This window comes from Mus caroli, unplaced genomic scaffold, assembly GCF_978045245.1.
Source record: "Mus caroli unplaced genomic scaffold, Mus_caroli_1 scaffold_20, whole genome shotgun sequence".
NCBI lineage: Eukaryota > Metazoa > Chordata > Mammalia > Rodentia > Muridae > Mus > Mus caroli.
This window is the reverse complement of record NW_028227275.1, coordinates 40697501-40708115: the sequence shown is the minus strand read 5'-3', so window position 1 is coordinate 40708115 and position 10615 is coordinate 40697501.

The window sequence follows — 10615 nt, the reverse complement described above, 5'->3', positions numbered from 1 at the left end:
CCAGGGCTATACAGAGAAACCATGTCTTGAAAACAAAACAAAACAAAACAAAAAAACAAAAAAAAGAAAGAAAAGAATAAATTAAATGTCATCCTAAATGAGGTGACTTAATCCCAACAGAACACACATGGTATGCACTCACTGATAAGTGTATATTTGCCCAAATACTCGGAATACCCAAGGTACAATTCACAGACTGCATGAAGCTCAAGAAGAAGGAAGACCAAAATGAGGGTGCTTCTGTCCTTCTTAGAAAGGGGAACAAAATACTCACTACTCATGGGAGCAAATATGGAGACAAAGTGTAGAGCAGAGACTGGAGAAAAGGCCTTCTAAAGACTGTCCTACCTGGGGATCCATCCCATATGCAGTCACCAAATCCAGACACTATTGTGATTGCCAACAAATGCATGTGTGATAAAGCTGTCTCCTGTCTTCTGAGAGGCTCTGTTAGAGTCTGACAAATACAGAGGTGATGCTCATAACCAACCATTGAACTGAGCACGGGGTCCCCAATTGAGGAGTTAGAGAAAGGACTGAAGGAGCTGAAGGGGATTGCAACCCCATAGGAAGAACAATAATACCAACCAACCAACCACCCCAGAGCTCCCAGGGATTAAACCCCCAACCAAGGAGTAAAAGTGGAGGGACCCATGGCTCCATCTGCGTATGAAGCAGAAGATGGCCTTGTTGGGCATCAATGGGAGGAGAGACCCTTGGTCCTGTGAAGGCTCAATGTGATGTCCCAGTTTAAGGGAATTTGGGGGCGGGGAGGCAGAAGTGGTTGGGTGGGTGGGGGGAACACCCTCAAAGAAGCAGGGGAAGGGGGATGGAATAAGGTTTCAAGGGGGGTTACTGGGAAAGGGGATAACATTTGAAACGTAAATAAAGAAAATATCCAATAAAAAATTTTTTTAAAGAAGAATAGTGGCAAAAACTACTATAGAATAATTAATTCACTACCTTCTGGTTGTGTTAAGGCCTGCTCCACAGGAGAGAATGTCATGTCTAATACTTTAATTCTGATCCAAAGATCATGGTTGGGAGAGGTCGTATTTCCTAGCATACAATTTGCAATTGTTAATTTATCAAGTGGCTATGCTTTCAAATTGCTTTGTAAATATATATATATGTTTATATTCATAGATTTTAGCTGTATTCAACCTTGACCAGAAAAGTTGTTTTGTTTATCTATTTTTATGGTTGGTGTGTTCTTAGCGTTTTTCTTTTGTGTGTGTGTGTGTGTGTGTGTGTGTGTGTGTGTGTGTGTGTGTGTGTGTGTGTGTGATAAAGCAATACAGTGATACATAAAGTGGCCAAAGTGAGCAATAATAAGTGAGTACTCAGGGTTAAATTTGACACCTTTAATAAACCTCACTGACCCCACCATACCCCCTTGTCAATGCTCAATGAACAATGCAAAAGAGGAGGTGAAAAGAATGTAAGAGCTGGACCCTTGTCAATGCTCAATGAACAATGCAAAAGAGGAGGTGAAAAGAATGTAAGAGCTGGAACATAGGAAGGAACTCAGTGAAACGTCCCTGGACGCCACATGCTATAGCAGTTATGAATTCAGAGCAAACTTAGTGGCTCTCTTCAGAAGACCTACATGAGATCGAAATTCTGCACAGCCTAAATTCTGGGAGAGATAAAGTTGTGCTCTGCAGACCACACCCTTCACTAAGAAGCCATGGCGTTTGACAGTGGTTAAGGGAGTGAAAACCATCCTTTTTGAGGATGTGGACACCCACACTTCAGTGCATGACCCCACAGCCATGCTCATATGGAAAGTACTGCTTAGACATGCTGGGTTATTTAAAAATATTTAGTGGACATGAAATTGTATGGGGCATATGCTGAGACATATAGTAGGAATTGGAGAAGAGAAATGGAGGAGGAGATAGTCATATTGCATTTTATACAGGTGTAAAAGTCTCAAAAATAAATAATTCATAAACAAATGAAAAGAAAATAAGTTTAGAACATGTTTCTAAACATAATAAATACATACACAAATAAATAGTTTATTGTCTATCTGAGCTGTTGTGGAATTCAATTTACATGTACTTCTTGTACATTGGAGTTTTTTTTTATTCATTGTGGTCTTTCTGCTTATGCTCTCCTTAGTTTATTTTGTAAATTCTAAAACAGTTAGACTTTAATCATCTTAATAGTATACATTAATCCTGCATCCCTGGACTATATGTCCATTCAGCTGATGGGCGACTCTTCTTCAAGTGGTTCATAGACAAAATAACACACTTGGTCAATATTAATGTTAGCCATGTTTAGTTTGACAGAGACATACATGACCAAGGGCTGGATATACATGGATCCATTTAGACAGTGGATAAGAAGCTGGTATGTGAATGTGAACCTGGAACTCAGCCACCAGGGCACCATGGAGGGTTCTGTCCCTGCCTCAGTGAGAGAGGTCGTGAAAACTCTAAAGCACACTGGTAAGACCTGCAAGGAAACTCAGGCCAAAGGTGATCTGCTTCACCTCCAGTGAGATGTTACACATCCTCAGGTCTGGTCTTACAGGTCTGAACTGGAGTTGCAACCTCCATCTGCCTATGAGTGCAATCTATTACAGGAATCATCACAGGTCAGAACAAATTTCAATCTCATCCCATTAAAACAAATACGCCTGTGGTGTCAGTCTGTGTTTTATCTATAGTGTTTTTATCTCCCTTTCCCTTCTCCTTCTCATCATATTTTCCTGGTCCACCGCTCCTCTATGACATATCTCAATGCTCTTTCTTTAGTTTTCCTATTTGATGATTAGGACTTATGACTAGTCTGCATGTCTCTGTGCTCATTTTTTCTATCCTCCTCATTGTCTTATGTATAAGCCATCTATTCTCTGACGTCTGCAATCTCATCTCTTTTTCTCTTTTCCTCATTCCTTCATATTTTTACTACTAAAGTCTTAATTTTTATGAATTCTATAATCTTTCAACTCCACAGAGCCTAATGATATTCTAACACATTTTCATCTATTTTTACCATTTTTAAAAGATAAAAAACTATCTCTCATCTTTCCTTATGATTTCCCTTATATTCCTTACCTTAATAGTAACAAATACTGTTACCAAAAATTTGAGGAAATATAACCAGAGTACTATATACTACTATGGAAATAGAGTCCTTTCTTGGGGTTCATGATCACTTAATGAAAGAATTTAAGAGCTGATTCAAATGCAAGTTTTTGTGTCTGAAATTAAAAAGGAAAAAGGTCAGGAAATTTGTAAATATAGGCAGCAGTTCCAAAGAGGAGATGAGAGAAGACAAGGAAAAATACATTTGACTTGAGTTAAGCTGGTACAGACGTCAGAAATGTGATGGACAAGAAGCAACACGGCAGTGAAGCAGTGTTAGATGGAGAATAAGCAAGCTCAAAGTACCAGAAGGAGCATTTATAGGGTCTGTCCAGGAAAACAAACAAACAAACACAGAGCAGGGAGAAAGAGAAGGGGGAGGAGGAAGGAAAGAGAAAAGAGGAGAAGGAGAGAATGGGGAGGGGAGGAGGTGGTGGAGGAGAAAGAGGGAGAAGAACAAGAAAGAGGAGGAGGAAGAAGAAGAAGAAAAAGGAGGAGGAAGAAGAGACTGATGATGATAGCAGAAGTTACACATGTCTGAAGCATGACTCCGAAAGGCAGTCCAACCCAACAGAACCTCATGGGAGTTTGCAGGGACTTTGCTCAGAGGGTGGCAATGGAATTCTGGGAAGGAGATATGCATTATCTCATTAGAGATTAATTATACTTCCAATTGTTTTAGTAATATTTAAAGTGAACCTATCGTCCTAGGGATGGCCCTTCCTTTCTGAGCAAGTAGTTCCTTAACCAGGTCATTGACATTCCCAACAGAAATTTTGAGTCTCTACCTAAGTCAGGGATTTTACTGTCTGTCTGTTGTTGTTGTTGTTGTTTTACATTTCAAATGATATCCACTTTCCTAGTTTCCCTTCCACAAACCCCCTATCTTCTCCTCCCTCCCCTCTGCCTCTATGAGGCTCTTCTCCCACTGGCCCACCAACTCCTGCCTCAGCGGTCTAGCGTTCCCCCTATCCTGAGTCATCAAGCCTCCAGAGGACCAATGGGCTTCCCTCCCATTGATGCCAGATAAGGCAATCCTCTGCTACATATCCACCTGTGTATTCTTTGGTTGGAGGCTTAGTCCCTGGGAGCTCTGAGAAGTCTGGTTCATTGATATTGTTGTTCTTCCTATGAGGTTGCAAACCCCTTCAACTATTACAGTCCTTACCCTAACTTCATCATTGACGTCCCCACACTCAGTCCAATGTTTGGTTGTGTACATCCACATTTGTATTGGTCCAGATATGGTAGAGTCTCTCAGGGGACAGCTATACCAGGCTCCTTCCAGTAAGCACTTCTTGACATCAGCAATAGTGTCTGGGTTTGGTGTCAGCAGATGGGATGGATTCCTAGGTGGGGCAGTCTTTGAATGTTTTTTTTCCTTCAGTTTCTGTTCCATCCTTTGTTCCTGCATTTCCTTTTGACTGAGGAATTCTGGATTAATATTTTTGAGGTGGGTGGGTGGCCACATCCCTTAACTGGGAGCCATGCCTATCCACTGGATATGATCTCGGGCAAGAGAAAAATCTCTGGGAATTAGAGAAAGAGAGGGATCTGGGAGGGAGAAAGGAGGGAAGGGAAAGGGGGCAGTTCAGATATGGGAGGAGATGGGGAAGATACACAGAGAGTCAGGAATTTGAAAGTGTGTGTAGCAGTGGAGGAGAGTAAACTGAGGGTAGCCACTAGAGAAAGTCCCAGATGTCAGGGATCCAAGAAGTTTTCAGGACCCAACAGGTAGGACTTTAGCGGAAATACCCAACAAAGGAGAGATAGAATCTGTAGAGACCGCAAGCAGTGGATTTCACTGTCTTGACCAAAAGGAAATTGTTTTCCCATACTGGATTTTGACAGATGCAATGTCAATGACTTATTCTATTATCCCTGTTCTTCTATGTTCCTCCTCCCAAGTCATTAAAGTTAATGCAATCATTTTACCTGGCTATTACAATATTTACACTTTAGTACTATCCAGCAGTTGGGATGTGTGTACAGTCAAATCTATTCTTGGCATGGTGTTGACAATTGCACCAGGCAATCTGAGCATGTGAACTGAAAGTTTGACTACTGGATTCCTTGAGTCCATTGGGGTGAAAGAGAGTACTACAAAATATTTTCACTTGAATATCTCAAGTTCTTCAACTGAAAGACTGGAAAAAAATAAAGCAATGCTGTATTTATCCAAAGGTCTCCAAGGTAACCTAACAGAGATAAATCACTGCAGCACCGTTCACAACAGCTAAGCAAAGGAACCACCCCGAAGTGTTTGCCAACAGATAAATAGATAAAGAACGCTTGGCACATTTCAATCCCCAGCACCACATAGCCTATGCTTGATGTAAACTCCTATCATCCAGTGAGTGTTAGATGCAGGGAAGATCAGAGTTCAAGACCATCCTTGGCCTATATAGCAAGTTCAAAACCAGTGTCAGATATGTGAAACTTTGTCTCAGAGGAAAATGAAGAAGAAGAGAAAGAAGAGGAGGAGGAGAAGAATGGAAGAAAAAATGTGATACATACATGAACTTTTATCTAGACATGATGAAGAACAAGTATATATATTTGAAAATTGTTGCGATTGAGTTACCATATTGAATAAATTAGATCAGACTAATGGAGAGAAATATTACGTGTTTCCTCTCATTTGTGGGCCCCAACTTTTATACAGATGCAAAATTTTGTATGAATGTATGACATGAAAGAAGAAAGAAAGTGCTTAGGAAACAAAAAAAAATGATTGGGATCTCCTCTCTCTCTCTCTCTCTCTCTCTCTCTCTCTCTCTCTCTCTCTCTCTCTCTCTCTGTGTGTGTGTGTGTGTGTGTGTGTGTGGTGTGTGTGTGTGTGTGTGTGTGTAGAAAAAGAAAGGATAAAAAATAGGAAATGCTAAAATTAAGGATCCTGAAATAAATGTATCAGAAAATTTATGTTCTAGACTTACAACTTTAATATCAGTCTGAAATTATTCAAAATAAGAAAAATTTACAAATATATTGTTTGAAACATAATACTAAGAATAATTCCTGACATTAAAATTGTCATAAGTGGTCAACCATTAATAGCCCTGGCCGCACCCTCAGATGACCTGATTTTGATTCCCACCACTCACCCTTCTGTAACTCCACTCCCATCAAATCTGACTCCTTCTTCCAGCCTCCATGAGCACCAGGCATGCATATAATGGACAACACTACATGCAATGGGACTGAATCTCATGGGGTATGATGAGGTAAATAAAAACTTCTTTTCAACTTTTAGTTCATAAGGAGAAACTTTAAAGTGATGCCTGCAGAATTTTTGTGTAGGATATTGGGAATTTTCATCTAGTCCTCTCCCAATCTCCATGAATATTGCGATAGACATACTCAAACTGGCATTCCTTACAAACTACAAAGAAGAGAAGATGACACCAACCAGTCACACAAATTTGGACTTTCTACAGCACTGAAAAAAATCACAACATCTACTCATAGACAAATTAGAATATACAAGGCAAATCGAATCATGGACCTTGAGAAAAAGGTGAACATTTCTTCATGTGACTCACCAAAGAAGCCTGTCACATCAGGTGGTGAGAGGTGTGAAATATGGGGCTCCCAGTCACAGAATTCAGTGAAAGCTAAGCTAAGATTGCTGATACTATGCCATCTCAAATAATGCACAAAGGAAAATGGAAATCTTAAGGTATTCATTCATCCTCAGAGGCAAAATGCAAGAGGCATCGGAGCCACTGTCCAGGGGCTTGATCAAGCTTGAACCTCGATGGAACCCATAGCTGAGCATCTACAGAGTCCCTGTTATGACCAGGAAGTAAATCCTGATGTGTTCAATCCACAATAACAAGATCAGGGTTCCTTTCAAGAGGACCCAAAATCATTTAAAAATACAGTCTACATTTAAATATGCAAATGCAATTATCAGGAAACTCAAAATTATGATATAATTATCAGACATTTGTAGAGCAGGTAACATTAAGACGAGTGGGTAAGATTCTGTCTTCATCTTTTACAAACAGAGTCATAGCATATATTTACTATATTTAATTAACAGAAATAGGTCTATAGGCTTTTATGGAAAAAAAACGTGAGTTCAAAACTTCTCAAGACTGTGAATATGTAAAATGCATTTGCCAATGTGGAAAAATCAAATAAGGAAAAAGTAACAAATGAAAAAACATAATTCCATATGTGATGAGGGGAAATTGTATAAGTTTATTACTCTCTCAGTTTATCATGTCCTTATTTACTATACCTTCTGTCTTTATTCCCTTTTATACTTTTGTGACTTGTTTTATAATCTATTTCTAAAGAATGAGCCAAGAAAGATATTTGTCTTTTATCTTCACAAACCTGAGAAGAGTAATTATTTTAATACAAAGAAAACACACAGTGTTTAGGGCAGATGTTTGAAATGTGAAGATCCCTGGAAATAAGCAAAATTAGTTGATTTCATGAACCCCTAATAGGTATGTTTCTTCCCGTGTATTTCCCTTTCATAGCCCTTTCTAAATCTACTCTCTTAGTATCAAACATATACCCTGGATTTGATGATAAAATTCCTAAACATTTAGGAAGCTGCCTTTACTTGAGGCCCCATATTGGACAGTCTGCAATGAATTCACAAAGCAGTTAGCACTGGGCTCCCAACACAAAGCAGGAAGCACTCATGCAAAGGATAGGGATGCTTTCTGACAACGTACTCTTCAAATCGCTGGCTTCCAGGTGGAGGTAAGACTAGTTCTCACTGGTACTGTGTCTGTTGAGACCCACAGAGTTGTGCTGGTGTTCAGGGCCAGTTCATTTGTTGGCATGGTTGCTGTTCTTGCTGCCTTTCTCTGAGTTATTGCTCGGATGATCAACATAAGCAGTGGCCATGCATGCCCTTCTCTCACAGACCTTGATCAAAAAACCCTTCTCTAGAGAGAAGAAAGACCAGAGAACCAATAGAGAGTCAGACCAGAATCTTGGGGGATGGAGGAACATCATGGGGCTGGAAGTGGCTATACTTTGATGATGATGTCACTGAGCCTTGTTCAAGATCATTTCAACGGAGTGTCATGGAAAGAGCATGAGTGGAGAAGAGGAATGGACCAAGAACTCAAATCTTGCAAGACTTGGGAGGGAGAAGGGGATAAGAATGACTAATATGGTTTTAAAAGTTTTTACCATCTTACATTGTAAACATTAAATAGGGAAAGTTTTTAGATACAAGTTTATTAATAATTGATTTCAAATAAAAATGACACATATGCAGAAACTATTATTTCCAATTTCAGTGGTGCATAAACAAATGTATAATTTAGAGTTAGTGAAATAGTTCAGTAGGTAAAAGGATTTGCTGTGCGAGCTTCGCAATCTGAGCCCAAAGCCATGCAGGGAAAGAAGAGAACTCAGTTTTAGAAGTCACCCTCTGATACACACTCATACACACATCATACATACACAGCTTAGAACAATAATAAATACCTATTTCAATTTTAGTGCATACTTTTTCTCCACCAGCAAGATGTTTTCTATTATATTCTTTCTATAATGATCTTTCACTTTCCATAAATGCTTTTAAAATTTGTTCTTGGGCTATATTGTAAACCCTAAAAAAAATACAGAACAGTTATTCTAGTTCTATTGTGTTGAGTCTTTACACTAGAGGAAATCTAGAGTTTTACCACTAGGTGGCGGTAAAGATCAAAAGATGGATGAAGGCAGAGGCAAGTCTTCAAACAGAAGTAATCATTTTGAAACACATTATAAATGTGTCCATCTAAAACCAATATCAATGGCACATTGCCATAATATATCTAGGAAATATGTAAATATATGTCCTCTCCTAATACTAGTTTTTAAATTTGATACCAAGTTACTAAGGTGCAAAACTTAATCCTCATGTTCGTGGGACATTTTTGTTCTCATAAACCCCCTATGGAAAAAAAAAAAAAAAACTTATAAGCATTTTGTACTGCGAGTGAATCGTCCCTAAAACACCACTGGACCTTGCAGCTTGCTTTTCTTGTTGGCACAGGTTCGCTAAAGTCCCAAAGTGGTGAAGTCTCTTCACTTTGTATCTTAGCCTTTTCCTTGTAGCACTTTTATTCATTTTTTCAGTAACATGTGGATAAAATAAACAGTACTAAGATCTTATGTAGTGATTTTAATAGAAGCTCTGCAACTTAATACATTTAGTATTCTATTTTGGATATTTTAAGTAATGCCGTAGGTGTTCATTTTACGTGAGCATTTTATTCTAATAAATAATAAGTGTTGCTCTCAAATGTGTGTGATAATCTAGTGAATTTTAGCGACTGTCCCTGCACTCTAGGTAATTCCACATTCTTTGACCAGAACTCTCAGATCCTATAGCACTTGGGTGAACACGTTTACCAACAGAAAAGAATTGTGGAATTCAGACAGTTTAACGAACTGCTCTCAATCCGTTTCAAATGCCTCATCCAGTTAAATATCAGTTGGTGATGTACTTACTGCTTAAACTTGTATTTTTTTTTAATTTTTTATTTCATCTGTAAGAATGTGTTGTCTGCAAGAAGTTACCTACATGTATACGTAGTTCATGTGGAGGCCAGAAGAGGGCGTTAGAACCACTGGAATTGGAGTTACAGATTGTTGTGAGCGTCCGTATGAGTGTTAAAAATGAACCCCAGAGGTTGTGTGGTTTCCGCCTGTCCCACACCTATGGAAGGAGTTACTGAGACAAAGTTTGGAGCTGAGACAAAAGGATGGACCATCTAGAGACTGCGATACCCTCGGATCCATCCCATAATCAGCCTCCAAACGCTGACACCATTGCATACACCAGCAAGATTTTGCTGAAAGGACCCTGATGTAGCTGTCTCTTGTGAGACTACACTGGGGCCTAGCAAACACAGAAGTGGATGCTCACAGTCAGGTATTGGATGGATCACCGGGCCCCCAATGGAGGAGCTAGAGAAAGTACCCAAGGAGCTAAAGGGAACTGCAACCCTATAGGTGGAACAACAATATGAACTAACCAATACCCCAGAGCTCTTGACTCTAGCTGCATATGTATCAGAAGATGGCCTAGTCGGCCATCATTGGGAAGAGAGGCCCCTTGATCTTGCAAACTTTATATGCCTCAGTACTGGGGAACGCCAGAGCCAAGAAGTAGGAGTGGGTGAGTAGGGGAGTGGGGGTCTGGGGGACTTTTGGGATAGCATTGGAAATGTAAATGAAGAAAATACCTAATTAAAAAAATAAACAAAAAAAATGAAACCTAGGTCTTCTTTAAGAGCATCATGTGCCCTTATCATTAGCGCCATCTCTTTAGTCTCTTAGTAATATTCTTAGCTTACTCTGGTAACCAAGGCAGTGGAGCTATCAGGCTAGACACTATGAATTTTGCAATTTTTAAGACTTGGAGAATTCTTGAATCTTTAAGTGAAGATAGAGAAGAACCAATAAAGACATATAAGGTATAGACCATCCGTAATGGTCTGGGAAATACCACGTTCCTTCGAATTCATTAAATCACAATAGAGAAAGAAGAA